Below are 27,204 nucleotides of genomic sequence, written 5' to 3'. Positions count from 1 at the left end.
GTGAAAGCAAGAAAGAACAATATAAACATGACATGAAAGAGTGAAAAGATTAGGACAGCAGATGAAATACCATATATCTTTAAGAGAACACATGCATGGAGTGTATGACCTAACAGAGACAGAAATTGAATCCACAGAAGAAATCAACATAACAGAAGATGTAAAAAATCAACTCGAGAAAATGAAGGCAAATAAGCACCAGAGCCATACTGAAGGGCAGGAAAACACAGAGAAGCTGATTTAAGTAAAAACCAACACTTACACCCAAGAAACCACATCCCACAGTCAAAGATCTTAGGCCAATTGCTCTAACAAATGCATCATATACAGTTTTCGTGAGGATCCTGAAAACCAAAATAGAAAAGCATATTAGAAATAGAGGAAATATTAATGAACTGCAATCAGGCTTTACCACGCAAAGGAGGGGAATCGATAATCTATATATCTTACAATACTGCATACAAGAAACATACAGAAGAAAGGACCCATTATTTGTTGTATCAATAGACTTCCAAAAAACATTTGACTCAGTTAATAGAAAAATGCTCATAGAGATCATGATGAAATATAGGCTGCATGCAGACGTAATAAATGCAGTTGCAAAGATGTATACAAATGATGTAACAAGACTATGCCTTAATAATATAGAACAAAAAGAGCTAAATGTAACTAATGGAATATGACAGGGATGCAATGGGTCAACCATATTCTTTCCTAATAATAACGTACCTGAATATAGAAAAACTAGAAAATACAACAGAAGGTTTTAGAAATGTAGTTATAAGGATTGTGGCACTATTATATACAGATGATGGATTAATACTAAGACACACACTTGAAGAAATAACCAAAGCAATAAAAACCCTTATGGAAATAGCGAGTGAATGTGGCCTAAACATAAACAAGGACAAGAGTAACATATTAATATACAACGACTGGTATAGTATCGATGATGTGGAAAATATGGAGCACATAGAAGGAATGAAACTAGTTAAGCAGATAAGATACCTAGAAGTAACAATCAACAATATGGAGGCTACTTCAGATAACAGATAAAAAGGAACCAAATTGAAGCAAAGCAGAAAGGGGCAAATATGGCTAATGCAATCATCAGTAAAATCTGTAATAGGTTGAAAATAGGAAAGCTGTATTGGAAAAGATTAGCGATCAATGCCATCCCTTCTTGAATGCCATGGAAGTCATGAAACTCTAGGAGAAGATAACCATCAATGAATTACAAAAAGTAGGCAATCAAGTAATAGATAGAACAATTCTGAAAGCACCAAGATACGTAGCGATTTATGCATTAAGATCTGAAATAGGGACCTCTTTCTTCCTTCCTTCATTCCTGCCACTCAAGAATAAACTATTCTATCTGAAAATTACACTTGAGAGTGGTGGAAACAGGCCCCTAAATGAGATAACCAGGGATCAGTAAGAAAACCAGAAAACCCTCTGGAAAATACAAGTAAAAGAATATATGAGAGAATTAAACATAAACTTAAGTAAAATTGAAGCAGTTAAAGGTAAACAGCTCAAATAAATAATAAACAATTGGGACAGAAATGCATGGTAGAGAGAGAGAGAGAGAGAGAGAGAGAGAGAGAGAGAGAGAGAGAGAGAGAGAGAGAGAGAGAGAGAGAGAGAAATGAATGACGAGACAACATTAAGAGTCTACAGAAAATACTATTACAAAAACATAAGAGAAGTAATCTGGTATAGCAACACTGAAAAAAACAAAACTGACCAATTGGGCCAGACTACAGGTATACTAGGATTAAATAATAGAAATAGAATAAAAGGGGAAAATACATAATGTTTGTGCTGTGAGGAAAAAAAATAAAAATTTAGAATATGTCTTACTTTACTACCCAGCATAATACAAAGAGATTAGAAATAGGTAGCCATGGTTTTGTGCAGGAGCCATATCAGGGAAATAAAAAGGCATTGGTAGCTAACATCCTCTTCTTTGGATATCTGCTGAGGGGGAGGTTTGAAAATAGGAAAGAATGTATGAAAGAATTATGGTACTATTGCAGAAAGAAAAATAACTTAAACAAACATAAACAAAGGTGGAATGAAAACCAGCTGAAGAGCCGTTTCTTCAGTAAAGTCCACCTACTACTACTACTACTACTACTACTACTACTACTACTACTACTACTACTACTACTACTACTACTGCGCTTTTCCTGTTATTCTCTTTCTCTCTTCTCTTTATTATTTGTCAGTCTTTTCTTCGGCAGCCTTGGTTGTATTTGTTAAAGTTAATGGTTATATGGGATAACCTTCATTTATTGTTTGTGGTTGAGTTTTTCTTTTCTTAGGAACATTGTAGATTCATGAGCTCGTATTAAATATTTTCCTTTCATTATCCAGTCTCTCAGGACTAAAGCTTGAGTACGTAAAGGGATTCTGGGCAAGTTAAACACCACTTAGTTTATTTTAAGTCTATAATGCACAGAAGGGTTCACAGTTAGTACACTACACAAAAATTCACAGGGAACAGAGAGGTGTCAGTTCAGATTTTCCACTGGAGTTTACAAATTTTTGTTTTGGCAAGCTGCTGCCTTTGTTTGGTCACCTTTTCTAACTTGCTTTGCCTGCATTCTGTTCCTACCACACTTCTACCTTCACTCTATGCCTTCATCTACCATAACTCTACCATCACTTTACATATTTCTACCAGCGGATTTGCCTAGCTAATTTCCCTACATATGTTTTCAATAGACTTCTGCTTCCGTCCTAACACTACTACTACGTCGGCCGGAGTACTTATCGTCACTTCGCCTAATTATCTCTCAATGAGATGAATTTTCTATATTTTTAATTATTTCTCCAATGATTATATCCAACTTTCCCCTTTTCATTAATTAGGTTGGAATCAAAACATCAAATTCAAACGGGAACCACGAACGAGAAGTCCTCAGGAGACGACGCCCAAAACGTAAACAAACCGCAATTACCGGAATCCATTATTTGCCATAATAATTACCACTAAATTATACTGTTTAATAATAAATTATTAAAATTTTTAATTATATTCCCACTGATTGCTCACAAGTGTCTACCAATTGACTTATTAAAAAGATTGAAAACAACCGGAACCACTTCTAAACCAGGACCATAAACATAAACACTATCAAATAGAAGGCGCTCAAAATGTCAACACAGCGACGCCATTGACTGCCTTAGTAGTGTAACTTCTATTCAAACGTCTTTTGTATTCTATTATGATTGCCGTGTTCATACTCGAGACAATTCTTAATCAATCGTAATAGTTGAGAAACTTCAAAGACAACTGATAATTACTGTAGTAATGTGAGTTATAGATGTTTATAGATTATATAATTACCCTCAAGTTAGTCCTATTGTTCTCCTAGGTTACCCTATAGACCGTAGCCTTCTATGGGGTCTCAACCTGAGACTGTCTAAATGAAACAAGGTATATTTTATATCTCAATGATTTACTCATAGGCTAATGTTAAGTTTAGGCTATAAGTTTCTGTAGGATCTCATTACTGTAGGCTACAGGATGCCTGTATCCTGGCCTACTTTATCCTAAGACTGTCTGGTTCAATGATACTGTGTGACTTCTTAATGATTCCACGGAAGGTTCAGGTAGGGCACATTAATTTATAACCCTATAGCCTAGGCTAAGCTACAGGCCCATGTCCTAAGTTATTTTTTCAATAGACCAAAGGACGAGAGTAGAGGAGGATCTAGGGTAAACAACAGTGTGGACTGGCCAACAATAATTAACCATCTCCAATATATGACCACTTGTAATGAAAAGGGTGGCCAACGCAGTGCCCACAACCCCAAAACGCTTTCGAAATTTTTATTTACGATTAAAAACATTTAGAAGATTGATGCCATCTCGATGTTTGCAGAGTCGCTTGTGTCAACAAACTTCCCATTTCCTGTGCTAAATCCGCACACCACTTGTACCCATACACGCTAGGGCACTTTCATCACAACAATCGTAACCTCGACCTCTTACCAGCACTTTTTCGTACTTACTCAAGGGGACTGTGGCATTCTTTGTGGCGTTTTGCGCTCTTCAATTGTTTATCAGTGTTGTCAATTGGTATGTGTTTACCCTCCAAACTGGGTATAAGACTTACACAAAACCGAGGAAATAAGTGAAATTAGCGTATCTATTTGTAGTATTTATACATATTACAGCAATTTTATCATTACTGCATTACTATGACAACTAGAATTCGTGGAAACAGTTTGTAAATGTATCGCCGTATGTGTGACGCTCCACTAGATTGTCAACGATGAGTCATTTTTCCTCGCGTCGTCTGTTCATAAGTATACATCCGAAATATTTGTAATTTTTTGGGGTTAATTTGGTTGCAAAAAAGGGATAATAGACATGAATTAAATAAACATTTGAAGTAAAGTTAAGCTAAATAATGAGTAAAGAAAACAATTAAGGGAATAAAGCTTTGCGCCTCATAATCAGTGTTGTCGTCTGCTGCTCGTAACTGTGTTTGAGGAGTGAGTGCTTAGGAACCAGGAACAGCAACGTGGTTCAAGTGTAATGTGGAGTGAATTAAGACCAAAATGTGTATAATTACAATCAAATAAGAACTGTGGGGTTTCAGTTGTGATGGCAGTAAGGATAAAACCACCGATTACAAGGTTAAAATGAATTCATTTCAAACAATGACCCGGGAATAAAAAGTTTCATACGTTCACTAATATGGGCAACAAAATGTTGTTTTATTGTGCTGATTACAACTGCAATCTTGAGTAAGATCAATAAACATTACATATATATGATAACATTGTTCAAATGAGTGCTGGGAAGGCTGGGAAAGATGGTGGATTGTCCGTGGTTAGACCGGCCAGCCACACGATTGCTGCCTTATTGGATTTCAAAACTGCCTTGAAAACATATTTTACGAAGAGCTGACATGCTTATTTTAGTTCGTATGAGGCTTTCATATATAACATTATGTTGATGAAACCTCAATCTTTTGAATGGTATGCTTAAATATGTAATTGTATTCTTGTTTCACCAATTAAATATCGAGTGAATAAGGCCTGGCCAGTGTGATGACGATAGACTGTCCGTGGTTGTTTACCCTATGCTCCAAAATAACTGGTGCAAATTGTGTCTTTCACCAGTGTAATATAGGCAACAAAATGTTGTTTTATTGTGCTGATTACAACTGCATTCTTGAGTAAGATCAATAAATATTACATATATGCGCTAACATTGTTCAAATGAGTGCTGGAAAGGCTGGGAAAGATGGTGGATTGTCCGTGATTAGACCGGCCAGCCACACGATTGTCGCCATATTGGATTTCAAAACTGCCTTGAAAACATATTTTGTTCATGAAACTTACCTGACAGATATATATATAGCTGTATTTTCTGAAGTCCGACAGAATTTAAAAATTCGCGGCACACGCAGTGGGCGGCCAGGTGGTAGTACCCATTCCCGCCGTGGGAGGCGGATATCAGGAACTATTCCCATTTTCTATTCATATTTTTTCTGTCGCCGGTCGGTAAACAACTGTTTACAGACCTCCGCCTAGGATTTTGAAAACTTCATTAGCCGCTTAAGTATCCTAATTATTCTTTCGATTATTAACTTGGATTTGTGGCTAGGCATACGCTATCGTAAATTTTTTCATTGCATTTGATGTCTGAAGCTAGTTAGCCTAGTTTCAGACTTTGTTGTCTGCATGGTAAGGTGAGGCTACCGGAACTTTCGGTAGACACTCGCTTAGTATATATGACGTTTACATGTTTTCTTTGCATAAGTTCAATGTAATTAGTGTAATGTGTGACTGATTACCGAAGAAGGAGGATTCATGTACGCATTTTAGAGCGTGTTAGAATCAGGAGTTTTCCTCCACAGTAAACAGAAGTTAGAAATAATGAACCTTCTAACTCCTGTAGATTTTATTTTGCCTAACCCTGTGGTATGGCTTACGGGCCTAGAAGAAGTGTCTGCTAGAGGATTACATCAAGTAATCTTAGACTAAAGTGCTCGCTCTCCAATCAGTGTTGTGAAGTGTAGTGCCCCTTGTGTTGTGGAGGGAGCGTCAGATCGGCCCCATAATGCCTCTAGGCCTGGACCTCTGTCGGACTCCCAGGACTCAGGGAGAGGGCATGTCGAAAGCCGCAAGAGGGTTACGGGGGCTCCCCACCGATCTGGCGTCCCTTCGGCAGGCCCTGTTGACGCTTCCCAGGCTGCTAAAGATCGTGCACGTGCACGAATCTTGAAGGATTGCTTCTCGTCCTCCGAGGCGTCCTCCCTGCGCAAGGGTTGGAGCTCTCGGAAGGACTCGCGCCCTCTAAGAAGCTTTAGAGAAGGGGACGCTTCACGTCCTCTCTCTCGTCAGGAGGGAACGTCAGATCGGCCCCATAACGCCTCTAGGCCTAGACCTCTGTCGGACTCCCAGGAAACGAACAGGGAGAGGGCATGTCAAAAAGCCGAAGGAGGGTTACGGGTTTTTTTCCATGCTGATCTGGATTCGCCTTTTCGGTCAGGTCCTGTTGTCGCTTCCTATGGCTGGGCCAGCCAAAGATCGGAGCACGTGCACGAATCTTGAAGGATTGCTTCTCGTCCTCCGAGGCGTCCTCCCCACACAGGGGTTGGAGCTCTCGGAAGGACTCGCGCCCCCTAAAGAAGCTAGCTTTAGAGAAGAGGACGCTTCACGTCCTCTCTCTCGTCACGAGAGGATGAAAGAGTCCTATGCCCTGTCAGGGCTCTCGAATTTTATTTACATAAACGAAGGAAGTAAGAGCTCTTCGGGTAATTTATGGTGCTCAGGAAGAGACCACATTTACCCTTTTCGAAGAATGCACTGGCTCTTTTCCTAAGGGACATATTAAGGAGGCTCATTCATCTTGCCAGAAGAGTGATTTGAGCCTCCTGCGAGTGAACGCTCATGAAGTTAGAGCTGTTTCAACCTCGCTAGCATTCCAAAAGAATTTGGTAATCAAGGACATTCTTGATTCCACCTTTTGGAGGAGCAACTCAGTATTCGTCTCCTCTCCTCATGGCGCTCCGTATACGTTATGTAACGTTCGCTTTACTTCGAAAAAGCAAGCTGATAAGTTTGACGGCCGGCAAGCTGCTTTGCACAGTCAAACAACTTATGTCTCTGGTCGGCATAAGAAGGGCAATTTAGACGTGAGGAAGCTTTTGGAGGTGCTCGACGTCCTATAAGTAGAGACATTCTCCAGGACGCTCGGCAAGCACCTTGCGAGGGTGTCTTTCGGACGCTAGACGTTCTTTGGTTGAGTGCGTTTCTGGAGATGTTCTTTTGCATTACTAAGACGCAAGTTGTCGCACAGGCGGCCACTGTCTTTGTAAGAAGGTATGAAGGTCTTTAAGGCCTGTCTTGAAGACGAAAGCCATACGTCTTCCTTTAGTGTTCACACTCTTCAGGAGCAGCGTGCGGCTCTCCATGGAGACTCGCATGAGGACGTCCCTTAAAAATATTCAACGTCATACGCAAAACGCGGTTCGTCATAACATTGAGATGTTGGCAAGGTCGCTCGCCAGGACGCCTCTTGGCGGGCCTTGCATGCATCAAGGCGCTCAACGAGTTCCTCTCTGAAACGTCGTTCAGAAGACTTGGTGTTCTCTGCTCAGACACGCTCGTAGCTAAGCAGGACGTTTTTTGAGGACGCTCAGCAGGACGCTTTTGAGGACGCTCGGCAGGACGCTTTTGAGGACGCTCAGTAGCACGCTTTCCAGGACGCTCAGCAGGACGCTTATGAGGACGCTTTTGTGGACATTCGCCAGGACGCTTCGGTGGATGCTCGGCAGGACGCTTTGCGAGAGAAAAGACTTGTTGAAGGCGTCTTATTTGCTGTTCAGGACGTTTCTTAGGACGCTTGACGCTTTCTAAACGCTCGTCAAGAGGAGGTTTTTTCAGGACTCTCCACAGGACATTTCTTTACAGAAATTTTTAAAAAGGATTCGGAGTTAGCGGAGAGACATACCCGAATTTTTTCTTCGATCCTCTTTCCTCTTCATCGATTTCTTTGAGAATCGGGAAGATTATATACTCGGATTCCTGGGTGACTTTTGGTCATGTTAAAGGGTTTTCCCCTATTAGCAAAGTGCTAATAGTTTTGTCAAGTCAGGACGTTTTCCCCATTGTCATTTAAGTGGGGGACCCCTCATAAATGGGGTAGTTCTCATTGACATAGATTTTAACGTTTTTATCGTTTAAGCGGATAAACTCATTAACAAATTTCGGAAGAGCTCTCATTCATTTTCAGAGGCTCATCCGGGGAGTAAGAAAAAGACTTGTAGACTAGATCCAGGAAGTCTTATGTCCAATATCATAAGAACATTGAACGGTCCTTTTCGATCGTCGGTTCTCTTGATGATCTCTATTCGAATATTACTCCCTTTTCTTGGCAAAGAGTCTTGGCAAAGAGTCAAGGAGTTCTTTTAAAAAGTCTCATTCATTAGAACGTGGACAGTCGTTTTTCCTTTCTTTCTCTCTTCCTCGTCGAGGAAAGATGTAGTAGAGAATTTGATGTTCAAATTACTACTATACTTACGTAGTTTATCTTTGCGTCATTTTGCTAACGCATGGGTCAAGTCATTTACGCATATCGTATTTACCTCTGCGGATAGAAGCCGAAAGAACTGTTGTTCTAATGTATTTATTTGACACTCCCTTCAACCTTCCAAGAGTTTTCGGAGTAAGAACAACTCTTCAGGTATTGTTACGACAACACCAACTCAGCTTCTGTATTTAGCGAATTCTGTTTCGTTTAAATAGGCCTGCTTGAGATTTTCCTTTTGCTCGATAATATCATACCTATTCCTTCGTAAAGGGAGTAGCTGGCAACTCAGGCAGTTAGTATTCTGTTCACCATTGAAGCTTTCCTTTGAGGAAGACTTCTCCTTCACTCTCTTTGATAGAGATCGAAGGTGGTCGATCTCCAATCCTTATTTTGTTTTCTTGAAGGAAAGAATTTAGGATGGAGATCGTTGTTCAGAATCCTATAAATATACTAACCTCGCGACATGATTCTACTAAGCAGTTGAATTGTCCGAGGGGTAGGCACATATCCTAGTTTTTCTACGGATTGCGACTAGACGAGAAGTATTCTAATTGAACTGCAACTTCGGGGTTGCCTGCAACCTCCCAGGAGTTTGTTTCAATTTTATATACTTATGGTTTTGTCACGACAACACCATTTCAACTTTTATATTTACCGAAATTCGTTTCGCCTAAATATAATTGCTCGAGCATATCTTTTATGCTCGGTGGTTCTAGCCGAACGCATTCCTTTGTGGAATATGGATTACCTGGCAACTCAGGATGACGAGTCAGCGGGAGCTCAGGCTCTGCTACTGCGTATTGAAACTGCCTTGATAGCAGCTCAGTATCAGCTGGGCCTCCGAGATGCACGGTTGTTTATGTCTCTCTCTCTCCCCTGCTTTGATTGACTACCGAACCGTATCTCTGCCCAACAATCATGGACTTAGGTCTCTGATTAAAGGGGATTCTCGCAATTATGAAGGACCATCTACTGCTGTGACGATAGATTCCATCGCCTTCGATATTGCGAGAATTTTCAACAGAGATATTTCTTAGACTCTTTCATTTTACTGTTTACCGCACGGTAACAGAAGTCTGTACAAGTCTCCCGCTGCATCGCACTGCGATAATGCGAATGATTTTGCAGACATCTGAGTTTGTCTTTAAAATATCTCATATTCGTAGGTGTACAATTGTTCATTGTTCAACCCGAATTAACAGATATGTCATAAGACATCGCCTACTCTCCGACCGGACAGCTCTACTTCCAATGTTCAGCCCATGAGAAGCAGTTCTTCAGGCGGCTTTCCCCTGTGTTTTCATTACTGAAGAACGCCCCGCTTTTCCATTGCAACTACGACTTCTCACCGGACAGCAATGAAATAGCGGTTAGCGTTTTCAGTCATTTGTAAGCACAGGTTCAGAATCTTGAGAATCCTTCTCTCGATTCGTCTGTGAAGACGTAGGTTGCATTCAATATCTACCTTCGTCTTCAACGGTACATAGCGATAAGATCTTCAAGAGTAATGGCAGTCTCTTGGCCAAGGCAAAGCAGTGCTGCCTATTTTCAGTGTTCAATCGGAGGAGGCCGTTTCTGGAGATAGTGAAGGGAAATGACTATTCCTCCAACTCGACCTCTGTGAATTTCCTTATGGTTCTATCTTTCCGTCTGAAGTATGAGATAAGCTAGAAGTCCTAACTATTGTAGAATATGCAAATATGTTGTTGACGGCCTCTAGGCTCAGAGATTCGGTTCTGTCAAACAACAAAGCTTCACGATCTTTGAGGTCTGTGGAGATCTTGAAATTCTCTGGATCAAAGGTTCCGGCATGGAACTTAGACGTAGTCTGAGTTTCTGATGCCAAAAGCATTTCGAACCTATCCTTTCTGCGAACTTAATACACGTGACCAGAAAGGCTAATATTCTAACCGCTCTAGCCACGGCAAAAGAGGGTTAGTGAGGTTTTAGCCATCATCAGAGGTTTTGGCTTTAAAGGACATAATGCGGTCTGTCCTCTAAGCCTTCCGTTCTTGATAAGAATGAAAACCTGTCTAACCCTTGACCCGAAGGCTTGGAGACCAAGGGTATGGCACAAATTATTGGGCAAGGGCATTAGAGAGTCCTGTGCCCTGTAGGGTCTCTCAAGTTTTATCTTGATAAAACTATAGAAAGTCAAGGTCAACGGACAATCTGCGGTGTTCCGTAAAAAGAGAACACCCTGGCATTATAGCCAAGGAGTTCTTTTAAGAGGTCTCATTCATTATGTTGGCATAAAGATTTGAGATTTTTTCTTAATATGAATGCTCAAGAGGTGAGGGCGCGGCCTCGGAAGCATTTCAACAGAACATGACACTCAGTAACATCCTGAGTGCCACGCTTTAGCGAAGCAACTCTGTGTTCGCTTCACACTCCCGACAATCTGCGGTGTTCCGTAAAAAGACCAGACTGGTTCATGTCCAAGAACACCCTGGCATTATAGCCAAGGAGTTCTTTTAAGAGGTCTCATTCATTATGTTTGCATAAAGATTTGAGATTTTTTTCTTAATATGAATGCTCAAGAGGTGAGGGCGCGGCCTCGGAAGCATTTCAACAGAGCATGACACTCAGTAACATCCTGAGTGCCACGGTTTAGCGAAGCAACTCTGTGTTTCGCTTCACACTCCCGACGGGATGTGAAGACGACATTTTGAGATCTGTAAGTCGCTCAGGCCATACATCCGTAGCCATATATTATTGGGGGCAGGAAGCAACACGAATCCTATCCTATAGAAAAGGGATAGTTGTTGGCTTATTTTAACTTTTGAAGGGTTGGTCGCTTGAGGCGCGTTCCTTTTCTTTAGCCTAGAAGTTATGGAACTAACTTTGATAGGTTAGGTCAGGTGGTGGTTTTAGCTTCGGTGCCCTCAGAAGTATGGTCATATGGTCTAGTCACATTGTGGTCACGCCCCCGTTGACAGATCATCTAGAGCGCACCAGCATTACAGGTCTCTACCTCGCTGGCAACTCTAGTAACGCAGAAGCAGACTTTGGTGACAGTAATCACGAAGTCGGCTATGCTAACAGGTGAGGAACCAAGATGTATATCATCTACTTAATTTAGTTTCCCAAAAATCCTATTCTGTCTCTTCCCACCATCCGAAGGTGGGATTCAGCTATATATATATATCTGTCAGGTAAGTTTCATGAACAAAATGTTATTGTTATAATACAATTAAGTTTGTTCATACTTACCTGGCAGATATATATAATTAAAGTGCCCACCCACCTCCCCTCAGGAGACAGTGGCACTGATAAAATATGAATAGAAAATGGGAATAGTTCCTGATATCCGCCTCCCACGGCGGGAATGGGTACTACCACCTGGCCGCCCACTGCGTGTGCCGCGAATTTTTAAATTCTGTCGGACTTCAGAAAATACAGCTATATATATATCTGCCAGGTAAGTATGAACAAACTTAATTGTATTATAACAATAACATTTTCATACATTCAACTTCCCTGTCAGATACATACTTAGCTATAGACTCCGTCGTCCCCGACAGAAATTCAAATTTCGCGGCACACACTACAGGTAGGTCAGGTGATCCCGCCGCCTGCCGCTGGGTGGCAGGAATAGGAACTATTACCATCTTGAGCCAGATTTTCTCTGTCGCCGGTACTAGTAACATCGTTTGCTAGTTCCTCCTGACTTGATTTTCGAATTTCATTACGCCGTTGATCTTTTGGACTGCTATTTGGTGACGTATTGGATCTTTGGTTTGGCATACGCTATTGTGGACTGTTTTTGGATTTTGGATTTGGAATTTCTCATAATGTCTGACGTTTCAATTTCGTTCAGAGTGTGTGTGAATGAGAGTTGTTATGTGAGACTACCAAAAGCTTCGGTGGATCCTCACACCACTTGTAAAAATTGTAGAGGGAATGTATGCTCGCAATTGAATACATGTGATGAGTGCAAGGATTTGAATGAGGAGGAATGGAAGATGCTTGATTCCTACTTAAGAAAGTTGGAAAGAGATAGAGCTAAAAAAGCCTCTTCCGAAAGTGTGAGTAGGTCGGTCTGTAACGAGCCAGTTAGCGGACTATTGCCTATTGCTAACCCAATTGTTTCCTCCCATACAGCTTTACCTTCCCAATTATCGGATTCGGCAAGCTCAACATCTGAAATTGCGAGTCTGAAAGCTTCGCTTATGCAAATGGAGCGAAAACTTAAAGAACTGGAAGGTAAGTGCAGTGAAAGTGTTCCCAGTGAAGTAGAGGGTGCGTCTGATCGGCTCTGTCTCGCTCCCAGGCCTGTCCTCTCTCAAGCTCCCAAGCCCAGAGGAGAAGAAATGTCGAAAGCCGCAGGGAGGTTTCAGAGAATCCCCACTGGTCAGGCGTCCCCTCGGCAGATTCTGTAGTTACGTCCCAGACTGCCAAGGATAGTCGTTGGAAAGACATCCTTAAACAGTGTTTTTCTTCGTCTGATTCGTCGTCTAAGAAAGGATGGAGTTCAGATAGATTGTCGAGACCTTCGAAAAGATCTTGGAAGTCTCCGTCATTTTATTCGAGCCCTGAAGAATTTCCGGAAGAATATCCTCCGGAAAAGAGAAGGAAGGAGGTTTATTCAGAAGCTCCTTCTCCTTCATCGGAGCTTGAGAAAGAGGATGTAGCTACTAAGATTTTGAAGAATATGCAAAAGCAGATATCGTCACTAGTAGGAGTTCTTAGATCGGATCCTCCTAGAAGGAAGGATAAATTTCTTCCGATTAAAAGATCCCGTCCTTTGGAACTCTCTGAGAGCTTGGACGAGGCGCCTGCCAGGAGCCTGGCGCCAGCCAGACGTCAGGCTACTGTCAGGCGCAAAACGCCGTCAAGGCGAGAGGATTCATATAGATATCCATCTGGATATCCTACTAGAAGAAAAGCGCCTGAGGCGTCTGAATCGAGGCGTAAATTTGAAACTCCCGAAATCAGACGGACTCCTGAAATGAGACGCAAAGCGCCTGGGGCGCCTGAAACGCCTGAAGTGAGGCGCAAAGTGGCTGAAGCTCCTGAAACTTCTGGGGCGAGGTGCAAAGCGCATGGAGCGCCTGAAATGAGGCGTAAAGCGCCTGGAGCTCCTCAAGCAGCGGAAATGAGGCGCAAGGCGCCTAGAGAGCCTGGAGTGTCTGAAATGAGGCGCAAAGCGCCTGGAGAGCCTGGGGCGCCTGAAAGGAGGCGAAAAGCGCCTGGAGAGCCTGAAGCGCCTGAAAGGAGAAGCAAAGCGCCTGGAGAGCCTGAAGCGCCTGAAAGGAGAAGCAAAGCGCCTGGAGAGCCTGAGGCGCCTGAAACGAGACGCAAAGTGCCTGGAGAGCCTGAAGCACCTGAATGGAGGCGCAAGGCGCCTGGAGAGGCTGAAGCTCCTGAAACAAGGCACAAAGCGCCTAGAGAGCCTGAAATAAGACGCAAAGCGCCTGGAGCGCCTGAGGCACCTGAAGCCAGGCATAAAGCGCCTGAAGAGCCTAAGCCTGTTACGAAACATAGAGCACCTGGCATCCATCATATGACAGGTAGGCGCAAGGATTTATACAATCCAGAATATGATTCGGACGCATTATCGGAGTTTGAAGCGGACTTGGAGGCTCCTCTGTGAGATTTTTCTCAAGATCAATTTTCTCCTGACGGGGTCTCTAGATATCGCACAGGCGGCCGTAGCCCCTGTCAGGAGGGAATTGATTATGAAAAAAGGGAAAAACGTTTAAGGACTTCTCCTGGTAGGGACGAAAGTTGTCGCACAGGCGGCCGTCGTCCTTGTCAGGAGGGACTTAGTGTAAAAGGACAACATCGGCCTTCTCCTGGCAGGGACTCAAGATGTCGCACAGGCGGCCGTAGCCCTTGTCAGGTTGCAGTCGGTGTTGCCACAAGCCCTTTACCTTCCCGAGAGAGGAGTCCTCCGGTCGCAAACTCATCTCCGAATAAAACTCAACCAGAATTGGAAGATGTCTCGGACTCTGAAGAAAATAAGGGGGCAGGTCTTACAGACTATAAGACATTAACAGCCCTCTTATTAAAAGAATTTGGGGAGTCCCTGAGTCCTGCTGCCCCTCCTTCTCCTAGGTCTTTATTTTCGAGTACAAAGGCTGCAAAGTCTTCCTCTTTCTTGAAGATGCAACCGACCATCTCAATGAAGAGGGCTTTGCAGTCTTTCGGAAATTGGCTTAAAACCAAAGAGGAGGCGGGAAAGACTGTGTTTACCTGTCCCCCTTCCAGGCTATCAGGAAGGAGAGGGACTTGGTATAGCACAGGAGAATCTACGGGACTTTCTCTTTCCTCATCTGCTGAAGCGGACTTCTCTTCCTTGGTGGATTCGGCAAGGAGATACGCACTTCCATAGGCCAAAACAAGCTGGACTATGTCTGAAATGGACCATCTCCTCAAGGGAATATTCCATGTCTTGGAAGTTTTTAACTTCCTAGATTGGTCCCTTGGGGCTTTGGCCAAGAAGACTCAAGACCCTCAGTTTTTAGAGCCAGAAGTCTTGCATAGTGTTCTGGCATGCATGGATAAGGCAGTGCAAGATGGATCGGCTGAAGTGGCATCCCTGTTCGGGGCAGGAGTATTGAAGAAGAGATCTGTCTATGGTTTATTTCTTACCAAGGCAGTCTCTCCAGTACAGAGGGCTTCTCTTTTATACGCCCCTCTGTCTAAACAGTTGTTTCCTTCTCAGTTGGTAAAGGACATTTCCCATACGCTTACTGAGAAGGCAACACAGGATTTGCTGGTACAATCTGCGAAGAAGCCTAGACCAGCTGCTCCTGTCTCGAAGAGGGAACCAAGAACTGCCCAACAGCCCTTTCGAGGTAGAACTTTTAGCCGAGCCCCAAGGAAGAGAGGAGGAGAGAAAAGAGGAAGATCTTCCATCAGAATTCCGAGGAAGAATCAGAAATGAGGATCCAGTCCTCCAAACACCAGTAGGGGCCAGGCTTCTGAAATTTTCAGAAGCATGGACTGCAAGGAAAGCGGATTCTTGGTCCCTACAAATTCTCAGGAAAGGATACCTCATCCCCTTCAGGAACAGACCTCCATTGACGACGACACCGAGGGAGCTGTCAGCGAGATACAAAGACCCTGTAAAGAGAGATGCCCTTCTCGGGTTGGTTCAGCAGATGTTGGAGAAGGAGGCCATCGAGATAGTACAGGATCCGCGGCCGGTCCTGGACGTGAGTGCGTTGAATCGCTTCGTGGAGAAGACGAAGTTCTCCATGGAGACATCCAACTCGGTTCTCTCTGCTCTCCGTCCAGAAGATTGGATGGTCTCCCTCGACCTGCAAGATGCATACTTTCACGTCCCCCTGCATCATTCGTCGAAGAAATATCTTCGGTTCATGGTGCAGGGAAGGATTTATCAGTTCAGGGCTTTGTGTTTCGGCCTCTCGACGGCTCCTCAGGTGTTTACGGCGTTGATGAGGAACGTAGCAAGATGGCTACATTTGAAGGGGTGAGGATATCTCTTTACTTAGACGACTGGCTTATAAGAGCACAGACGAAACAAAAGTGTTTGGAGGACTTAGAGATAACTCTACAATTGATCAGATCTCTCGGATTGCTCGTAAACCTCGAGAAATCTCACACGGTCCCCAGTCAGACCATTGTCTATCTGGGGATTCGGATGGATTCTCGGGGTTTTCGAGCATATCCATCCCAAGAAAGAATTTCGAAAGGGCTGGAAAAGATCTCGGTCTTCCTAGAGAAAGAACGAAGCTCAGCGAGGGAATGGCTCAGTCTTCTGGGCACCCTTTCATCGCTAGAGCAGTTCATTTCTCTAGGGAGGCTGAATATGAGACCCTTGCAGTTCCATCTAAAAAGGAGTTGGAACAGGAAAAAAGGAGACCTTATGGATACCTTTCCCATAGGAGAGAGTATCAAAAACCACTTACGATGGTGGTTAGAACCGCTGAAAAGAAACGAAGGAGTGTCCTTGTCTCTTCAGAACCCTCACCTAGTGTTGTTCTCCGACACTTCGGACACGGGGTGGGGAGCAACACTGGGGACGAAGGAGGTGTCAGGCATCTGGACAGAGGAACAGAAGGCCTGGCACATAAATGCAAAGGAACTCTTATCAGTACACTTGGCACTGCAATTTTTCGAGAACGAGGTCAGAGGCGTGGTGGTCCAGGTCAACTCGGACAACACCATGGCTCTGGCATATATAAAAAAACAAGGGGGGACACACTCTTTCTCCCTTTACCAACTAGCAAGGGATCTGTTGATCTGGACAGAAGAAAGAGGGATATGACTCCTGACGAGGTTCGTTCAAGGAGGAAGAAACATAAGAGCGGACAGATTAAGCAGAAAGAACCAGGTCCTTCCAACAGAATGGACCCTTCATTCACAAGTCTGCCAACAACTATGGTCTCTTTGGGGGAAGCCTCAAGTAGACCTATTTGCAACATTCCTCTCCAGAAGGATGGAAAACTTTTGTTCGTTGGGGGACGATCCCAGAGCCCTGTCGATAGATGCCATGCTCATGGATTGGAAGGGCATAGACGCTTATGTATTTCCCCCATTCAAGATGCTGGGGGGAGTAATGAGAAAGTTCGTGTCTTCGGAAGGAATAAGGATGACATTGATCGCTCCTTATTGGCCTGCAAGAGAATGGTTCACAGAGGTACAGGAATGGATAGTGGACTTCCCCAGATCTCTTCCCGAAAGGACAGATCTGCTCAAACAATACCACTTTGAGAGGTACCACAAAAATATCCACGCTCTCGCCCTGACTGCCTTTCGACTATCGAAAGACTGGTCAGAGCGAGAGGCTTTTCTCGCAAAGCGGCAAAAGCAATTGCTGGAGCAAGAAGGTCCTCAACCATGCGGATATACCAATCGAAGTGGGAAGTTTTCCGTAGATGGTGTAAGGCGAAGAAGCTGTCCTCCTCCGATACCTCTGTGACCGAAATTGCTGACTTTCTTTTGTTTTTACGAGAAGAATCTCATCTAGCAGTGTCAACCATTAAAGGTTATAGGAGCATGTTGTCGGCTGTGTTCAGGAATAGGGGCCTGAACATAGAGAATGACAAAGATCTGCATGACTTAATTAGATCATTCGAGACTACAAAATTAAGAACTTCTCTCACCCCTAGTTGGAATCTAGATGTGGTTCTCAAATATCTTATGTCTGAGAGATTCGAACCTCCAGAGAAAGCTACTTTCCGGGACATAACAAGAAAATGCATTTTCTTAATAGCTCTCGCTACTGCGAAAAGAGTGAGTGAGTTGCAAGCGCTTGACTCGTGAGTGGGTTTTAAGAAGGATTCGGCTGTATTGTCCTTCAAGCCTTTGTTTTTAGCTAAAAACGAAAACCCCTCGAGACCTTGGCCTAGGACTTTCGAAGTAAAAGGGCTTTCTCAATTAGTTGGAGATGAAGTGGAAAGAACATTATGCCCTGTGAGAACTTTGAAGTTCTACCTGCAGAAGAAGAAGCAGTTGCAGGGTTGCAATCAAAGTTTATGGTGTACTGTTAAAGACCCTAGAAGAGCTATGTCAAAAAATGCCTTAGCAATTTTTGTTAGAAACATTATAACTGAGGCCCACATGAGTTGTGATAGTGATGCATATAAGACATTAAGGGTTAAAGCACACGAGGTACGTGTAGTTGCTACATCGTTGTCGTTCAACAAGAACATGTCGATGAAGAACATCTTAGCGGCCACGTATTGGAGGTGTAACTCAGTGTTCGCCTCACATTACTTGAAAGATGTGAGGGTAACATATGAGAGATGCTTCTCTCTGGGCCCTTATGTATCAGCGGATACAGTGCTGGGTAAAGGAGAGGAGACTGATTCTTAAATTTAATTTTTTGTCCTTATATTTTATATAGTGTGATTTTAAAATTAGTTGGTGTTGAGTTTTTAGGTTGTTTGAAAGGTGTTTGGGGATAACACCTTTCAATCATATATACTGATCCACGGTTAGGATCGGGTGATCGGGATCAGTGTTTTACTCCTTTATATGCCAATAGGCATAGGTATATTGTCATGTAAGTAGATAAGACTCCAGTGACAATTGCCATCAGGTTCTGTTGAGTAAGTGGATAAGACCCATTGACAGTCTTTTCAAGAGTTCTCAGTCATAGGGCACACCCTCGCTGAAGCTTTTGAGGCGAAGCAGACTTCTAAGCACAAGCTATGAAATCTTCCGCCTAAATAGGTAGGAAAAAGGGTATTGTTAATTAACTTGTATTACCTACAACATGTGTTGTTTACCTATCAGGTCAGTAATTAGCTGTCTCTTACCCTCCGCCAAAGGTGCCAATCAGCTAAGTATATATCTGACAGGGAAGTTGAATGTATGAAAATGATATTGTTATTGTACAATAAAGATTAATAAACATTACCTTAATATAATTTATCTAGCCCTAAATCCCCAAAAACCGCACCAAAATTTACCACATTGGCAACCCTGTTACCTCCTATTCTGTCCGCCAGTTGGCAACACTGTCGTTGACAGATACAAAAACCTTCCCTCAAATCAGTTGTTAACGAGCGCCCGTGTTGTTTACATCACGGCCGCTCTTTATAAATTTCCTTAAACATTTTTGTGCCTTTAAAGCTTTCATTATTTGTTAAATGAGACTTTATGTGAATTACCACTCACGCATTACATCACGAAATAGTGAATTAGCTTTGATTTCTGTTGTGGTTCTTATCTTAAATTACGAACTTTTGCGCGACCCGGAACTACTGACCTGTCCAATTCTACAATGGATTACCAAGAAATTACGATGCTTCCTTCTGCCAGCAACATCAGGAACTGCCCAGTCTGTGGGACAAGGATGAGTAGCAGGGAGTATGAACCCCATGACATTTGTAGCTCTTGTCGTGGACAGGTTTGTGACTTGACTTCTCGTTGTGACGTATGTAAGCCCTGGTCTGACGAGGATATGACTGCTTATATGAAACGCCAAACAATCTTGCAGCGTAAAAGATCGGTTAAGGAGAAAAAGAAATCGATTGCTAGAACTGTATCTAACGAATTCTTTGACTTGGGCGGCTCAATGGTTTTCTGAGGCTCTTCGGTTTGCGCTATTGTACGACTCCGATTCCGAATTAATTGATGCTTTGCCCCTGTACAAGCCGGTAATTAGTGAAGTTATTTCTGATGTAGATTCAAAGATTTTGGCAATAGAAACTACCTGGAAACAGAATTTTAAGAAATTACAGCTTAGTCTAGATAGAGATATTTCAGCTAAGTTTTAACAATCTGTCAGAGAATTTTCAAGAAGCCTTTACTAGAATGTCTAACACACTTTTAGATTCATTTTCAGCTCCTCGTCAGGTACCTGTCGACAGCACCATGGTAACGATGCGACAGATACCCCCCGGCTTGTGAACCCCGTCGTGGCGAAGGCCTAGGGGGGATCCGGTCCGGGCAGGTGCCTAACGAATCTTTACCCAACGTGTCCCCTGTTAGTCCCGTAACAGTGCCAAAGGGCGCTTATTTAGGAGAAGGGGGGAGGGATATTAGTGTCAGGCCTAAGATAGCTAGTCGTCAGGATTTTACTTCAGGGGAAGTTTCTAAGTTAGGATCTGACGATGATGATGATGATGACGCGGATTCGTGTGATATTGATGTTTCCTCGAATGGATGTCATGATGTAGAATTCAAGAAACTTTTTGATTTAATTTTGAGTTTTCTTCCTCAGGCGAGGCCTAAAGAGCAGAAGCAGCCTCCGCCTCGTTGTATTACAGAAGGGATTTTTCTTGACGGTCCTTCCCGGTCACGGGAATTTTTACGTTTTCCCTTTGCCCAGAGGTTCGCGAGAGTGAGGGCGGATGTTGCCGCTAAACTTTCGAAGGTGATCGGGGAAGGGAAGAGGAAGCTCTCTTCTCTTCTACGACACCAGAGAGGAGTTTACCAGGTGGCGGATGATTCTTCATTCTCTCGACCCCCCAAGCCAAATCCTGATTTTGTCCGACTTTCAAGTCAACCCTTGCCTTCTAAGGCTTCGGTCTCTGTCTCAATTGAAGATTTTATTGCTATGGAGTCTCTTATGAGCTCCTTACAAGAAGCTCAATCCTTCAATATGTGGGTCCTCGGTGGGCTTTTAACGTATATCAAGGACTCCGGGTTTGTTCCTCCTGATGCTCCTCTTTTTGAGAAATTCTGCTCATCCATTTCAATCGCTTCTGTACATCAGAACGAGCTTGCTGCTTCAATGCAGGCCTTTCTTGTTTCTCTAAGGCGTAACCTGTATTTGTCGCAGTTACCCTCCTCTGTATCAGAGATTCAGAGAACCCGTCTGTTGTCCGCTTCTCCTTTTGGCGATTTCCTTTTTGATATTTCTGTGTTTTCTGAGGTTTTGAAGGAACATCAAGGTGATGCCTCTTCCCAAGCTCACTGGGCCTTATCAAGAGCTTTTTCCTCTGGTCTTCCTCCCGTTCCTTCAAGGAGTAAGCGTAAGTTTAGGACCAGATCTGTACCTTCTGCTCCAGCCCAACAACCTCCTTCTGGCTCTTTTTTCCAGAGTACATCTCAGGTTGCTGGTGCCTCTACTTCATCCTCTGGTGCTCACCCTTTGAAACTCGGGAGAGGTTCTTGGCATGGCTCTAAGGGCAGAGAAAGAGCTCAACCTCCAGGAGGACCTTCTTCTTCTTCTTCTTCTTCTTCCTTGTCTCTGCGTAAGAATTTTCGGAAGTAGGAGTCATCACCTCGCCTGGAGACCGCAGTAGGAGCTTGTCTCTCCCGCCATTGGCCAGCTTGGCAGGGGAGAGCGGTGGATGCTTGGGTGGTGGAGGTCCTGAAGGAAGGTTACGAGATCCCTTTTGTTTCCAGACCTCCACTTCCAATCGTCCTCTCGAGTTCAGCAGTTATTACCCTCACTCAATCAGGGGTCAAGCCTTGGAGAAGGAGCTTTCGGCCCTCTTGGAGAAGGATGCCATAGAGCGAGCTCCTCCTTCTCCCGGGTTTTACTCTCGGATGTTTGTAGTTTCTAAAGCCTCGGGTGCCTGGCGCCCCATCATAGATCTTTCGGTTTTGAACAAGTTCATTCTAAAGTCCAAGTTCAGGATGGAGACGGTCCAGACTGTTCTTTCATCCGTCAGGAGGGGGACTGGATGATTTCCATCGATCTGCAGGATGCTTATCTGCAAATCCCCATCCATCCAAGAAGCAGACCTTACCTTCGGTTTTTTCACGGACTCGGGAGTTTTCCAGTTCAAGACCCTTTGTTTCGGCCTCACCACTGCTCCACAGGTCTTTTCTCGGGTGATGGCTCCTGTTTCAGCTATTCTGCATCAGTTAAATGTAAGGATGCTTCGGTATCTGGACGATTGGCTAGTCCAGGCCGAATCCTCTAAGAAATGTCTCCGGTCGAGGGAGATAGTTCTGTCTCTTTGTGTCGAGTTGGGCATTCGTGTCAACTTTGACAAGTCCAATCTAATCCCTTGCCAGATCATGACTTATCTGGGGATTGTTTTGAATTCCCAGATTTTGAGGGCTTCTCCCGCTCAGAAACGGATAGACAAGCTTCTGAGTCTGATCGAAGAATTTTTGTCCTCCGTAACGCAGCCAGTTTCTCTTTGGAGGTCTCTCCTGGGCCATTTTGTCATCCCTCATCCAACTGGTTCCCGGAGGTAGGTCGTCTCAGAATGAGGTCCCTTCAGTCGACACTTCGCCAGTCATGGGATTTCGTGTCCGAGGACACAATAGTCGCCTCTTCTCCACAATGTCGGAAGGATCTCCGTTGGTGGATGCAAGTTCACCGCCTCAAGTCAGGGACATCTCTTCTTTCGGTTCCTCCGGACCTAATGTTTTGGTCAGACGCCTCGGATCAAGGTTGGGGCGCACACCTGGGCTCCGAAGCCGCTTCGGGCCTTTGGTTAGAGGAGGAGAGGAGCATGTCAATAAATTTGAGGGAACTGAGAGCAGTGTACCTAGGCCTTCTTTCATTTCAGGAACAACTGTTGGAGTCGGTTGTCGCGATCTTTGTCGACAACACCACAGCAGTCTCGTACTTGAGAAACCAAGGCGGCACACAGTCGAATCTTCTCACTCAAGAAGCCCGATCAATCCTGTGTTGGGCAGAAGACAGGGGGATTACGTTGGTCCCTCAGTTTATCCTGGGCCATCACAACTTCTTAGCAGACGCCTTCTCGAGACCGAACGAAGTTCAAGGGTCGGAGTGGACACTTTGCCAGGAAGTCTTCGACAGCCTCAGGAAGAAATGGCCTGTCACAGTCGATCTGTTTTGCCACCCCACTGAATTTTCGGTTGCCAGATATTCTTCTTCGCCCCTTTACCAGACTCCTCAGAGTGCCGGGACAGACTCTCTTTTGCAGGACTGGGAGGGACTTCAAGCCTATGCTTTTTCCTCCGTTCTCTCTGGTGAGGTCAGTCCTCAACAAAGTGAGGGCAACCAGCGTCTGGATCTCACCTTGATCACCCCCCCCCTTCTGGCCACAGAAGGAGTGGTTTCCCGACCTTCTGGAAGCACTGGTGGAACCCCCCATTCGCCTGCCAGAGAGACCAGATCTTCTCAAACAACCCCATTTTCATCGGTTCCATCAGAGGCTCCACATGCTTCATCTTCATGCCTGGAGACTGTCAGGAGGTTCTCTAAGCACGAAGGGTTCTCCTCCAGAGTGGCGCGACAGTTGGCTCTTGCCAGACGGCAATCAACCAGAGTAAATTATCAGGCTAAATGGTCGGTTTACAGACGTTGGTGTAAGTCTCAAGGACATTCAATTTCTAGGACCTTCCTTACCGAAAGTAGCGGAGTTTTTTTAGTTCATTTACATCATGACAGGGCCCTGTCACCTTCGTGCATTAAGGGTTATAGGTCTATGCTTTCCTATGTTTTTAAGGCAAGGCTTTCTGAGATCTCTTCATCTTATGTCATTAGAGATTTACTTCGATCTTTTTCCCTATCTCGACCCAGGCCGCAGTGTTCGCCTCCGACATGGGGCGTTAACAAAGTCCTTCAAGCCTTAAAGGTTCCCTCCGTTTGAGCCTCTGAATTCTGCCAAATTTAGGGCCATCTCTTCTAAGACACTCTTCCTTGTCTCACTGGCTACAGCCAAGAGGGTGGGTGAACTGCAAGCACTCTCTTTTCTGGTTGCCAGATCTGGACAAGACATGATTTTGTCATACCTTCCTGAATTTGTCGCAGAGACTGAATCGTCTGATAATCCCATTCCCAGGTCTTTCGTACTGAAGTTGCTGATCGACTTTGTTGGTAATTTAAATGAGGAATTAGTTCTTTGCCCTGTTAGGGCGCTCTCATGTTATTTACGCCGCACGAAGGACATTCAGGGTCGTCCCCGTCATCTGTTTGTTTCACCCCGAAATGTCAAGAGACCTATTTCAAAGAATGGTGTATCCTTTTTTCTCAGAGATCTGATCGTTAAAACTGGTGGTTCGGCTGCTGGGGAGACCAGACGCCGAGAGCACACAGTATTAGAGCAGTTGCTACATCATAGCTTTTTATGAAGAACGTCTCAGTCGCCAAGGTGCTTGAGGCGGCGACTTGGCGTTCTAATTCTGTTTTTTATTTTTTGTTTCCTCTTTTTACTTGAGGGATATTTCTAGTTCTAGGCGACCTTTCGTTCTTTGGGCCCGTTGGTGATGGCAGGACAGGTCGTCAGACAGGAGAATTAGGTAGTCTTCCTGTTTTACGTTTGGTTGCTACCTGTATATTATTCATTAATTTTTGTTTTGTTGTATATATTTTTTGTTTTTGTATTATAACCCATGGCGAGTTTTTTGACGTAGTTATAATGGGAATTAGGCAGTTTGGTATTTATGTGTTGATGACAAGGACTGACTGCTTGGCCACTCATGCTGCTTCCATTTTCAGTGTGAAATGGTTCCAGCCACTGGGTTGTCAGCACTGGCGACTACGCTTCTCCCAGAGTCGATGCTGACCTAGGACTAGCCACTGGTTCGCTTGTCCTGACGACTCCTGCTTCTTCCACTGTCTTGGACAGGGAATTAGTCGATGGATCGTCTGCTGTCATCTGGTGACTCGCTCTCCATCTACTTTTTGTCTCACCTGTCTTCTCGGAGTCAGACACTCGTGTGAGATCAGGCGACATTTAGTAGCCCTGAGTTTCTTGTTGACGAAGTCGGTTGCGTTGATACACCCCCGATGATCGTGTAACATGAGACCAGGTTGGACGGTCAGGCATTTGTCCTTCGGGACTGAATCGCCTTTTTGCTCCGCGCTCCTTTCTCTTGGCACCAGAAAACTCGAGTTAGGAGTTGCTCATGAGCCGATTCGTTGCTGGCGACGTCGGGTTGCGTTGATACACCCCCAAGGTTTGCTTAGCTTTGAATCGCCCAGACAGTCCAGACACTCATCCTTTAGGGAAAGAATAGTGCTTGATAGTCTTCAGGGTGCAGCCTTGCTGTCCGCAATTCGTCTGACTGGTCACCTGACTTTAGTACAGACGGACTGACTATGCACTTACTCCTTGTCCTGTGCTACCGCAGTTTGGTGGCATTATGGTAGGAGACTTTGAGTTGTTAGTATCTTAGACCTTGGGTTGAGTTATGACTGCCTATGATATATATTTCTTTGTTTGTTTTCTCCTATTCTGTCCGAAGGGGAAATTGTATTCAGATTCCCTCCTCCTTTTCAATGTGGTTAATCGGGCTAGATAAATTATATTAAGGTAATGTTTATTAATATGGAATTTTTATTCTAAAATTAATATTAATAATACTTACCTGTATAATTTATCTAGCCCTAAATCCTCCAAAAAACGGACCAAAATTTACCACATTGGCAACCCTGTTACCTCCTATTCTGTCCGCCAGTTGGCAACACTGTCGTTGACAGATACAAAAACCTTCCCTCAAATCAGTTGTGATAGGCAGATCGTGGGGTAGGATGGGTGGGACTAGATAAATTATACAGGTAAGTATTATTAATATTAATTTTAGAATAAAAATTCCATTTTCATACATACTTACCTGGCAGATATATACGATTGTATGGCCCACCCAGCCTCCCCTCAGGAGACAGGTGGAAGAGAAAATCTGGCTCAAGATGGTAATAGTTCCTATTCCTGCCACCCAGCGGCAGGCGGCGGGATCACCTGACCTACCTGTAGTGTGTACCGCGAAATTTGAATTTCTGTCGGGGACGACGGAGTCTATAGCTAAGTAGTATATATCTGCCAGGTAAGTATGTATGAAACTTTATTGTACAATAACAATATCATTTTATGAAGAGCTCACATGCTTATGTTGATGAAACTTCAATCTTTTGAATGGTATGCTTAAATATGTAATTGTATTCTTATTTCACCAATTAAATATCGAGTGAATAAGGCCTGGCCAGAGTGATGACGATGGATCGTCTGCGGTTGTTTACCCGATGCTCCAAAATAACTGGTGCAAATTGTGTCTTTCACCAGTGTTTTTCGTTTCTTTTTACAGGTATTCTCCTACTTACGATGGAATTAGGTTCCAAAAAAACCATCGTTTATTGTAAAAATCGTATCTCGATTAGGTGGAACAACTGACTGGACTAGCAGATCCAGTTTCCACCGCGTGTGAAGCCACCCTCTGAAAAAGTACTTTAACACGTCCTGACACCGGAGATGGTAGTGAGAGCAAGAGTTTGAGACCTCTACTCTCCTTTCGAAATAAGTTTTTCTCCAAAGTTAGAAATTAAGATCATATTTTAAGATTAAATAGGGGTTAATGAAAGTCGAAATATAACTTGAATACATCTCGTTGTGAATTAAATTATTTTCTTTTTGATAGATTGCGTTGGGGGCATGTTTATTGTGTGAAAAAATTGGTTCAGTTCGCTATTTTCATTTGATTTTATTGTGATACGAACTTACGTTCCTTATCTTTTATCAGCACAAAAGCAATAGTAAAATATGTTTTCATACAAGCAACTTACCTGTCAGATATATACTTAGCTAAGACTCCGTCGTCCCCGACAGAAATTCAAATTTCGTGCCACTCACTACAGGTAGGTCAGGTGATCTACCGCCCTGCCCTGGGTGGCAGGACTAGGAACCATTCCCGTTTTCTATTAGATTTTCTCTGTCGCCGGTGGTATCAACATTGTTGTTACTACCTCCTGACTAGAATTCGTTTTTTTTTTTTTTTTTTTTTTTCAAGGCAATTGATCTTCTTTCATCTGACTTTTTGGTGACGTACCTGGATCGTTGTTTTGGCATTCGCTACTGTGGACTGGATTTGGACTTGCTTTTGATTTTTCTACAGAATGTCTGGTTCGAGTGTTAGTGTGAGAGTTTGTGTGAATGTAGGCTGCAAGATTAGGATACCGAAGGCTTCGGTTGATCCTCACACTGTATGCCGTAAATGTAGAGGGTTTGAATGTTCTTTGACTAACACCTGTCATGAGTGTGAAAGGTTGAGTGCTGAGGAATGGAAAACTCTAACTTCTTACTTGAAGAAGTTAGAGAGGGATAGAATTAGAAGGGCTGCATCTAAGGGTGTGGGTAGTACAAGGCCTATTGAGCCTTTTCCTGATTCTAACTCTTCTGTAAATCATGCATTTGATTCTCCCTCTTTATCAGGGCCCTCACAGGCTTTGCATTCAGATTCGGCTTCTGAGATCGCTGATCTGAAGGCTACACTTCAAAGGATGAAATCCAAAATGGCTGCCCTGAAAGGTAAGGATAGTGAAAGTGACGTGTTAAGTGAAGTGAGTGCCCCCA

At 43.8% G+C, this 27,204-nt stretch overlaps 1 protein-coding gene across 1 annotated transcript in view; it reads left to right on the top strand.

Annotated features, from left to right (window-relative positions):
* Positions 1–3,180: 3,180 nt before the first annotated feature.
* LOC135204757 (gastrula zinc finger protein XlCGF8.2DB-like) overlaps positions 3,181–27,204 on the top strand; it is a 47,642-nt gene continuing 23,618 nt past the window's right edge. The window contains exon 1 of the mRNA XM_064234915.1: positions 3,181–3,321. The gene's annotated coding sequence lies outside the window, so the exon portion shown is untranslated. The remainder of the gene's footprint in view (positions 3,322–27,204) is intronic.

The sequence above is a fragment of the Macrobrachium nipponense genome, chromosome 47, assembly GCF_015104395.2.
Source record: "Macrobrachium nipponense isolate FS-2020 chromosome 47, ASM1510439v2, whole genome shotgun sequence".
Taxonomy (NCBI): domain Eukaryota; kingdom Metazoa; phylum Arthropoda; class Malacostraca; order Decapoda; family Palaemonidae; genus Macrobrachium; species Macrobrachium nipponense.
Note: the sequence above shows the minus strand (reverse complement) of the source record. Positions and strands in the feature narration are given on the sequence as shown.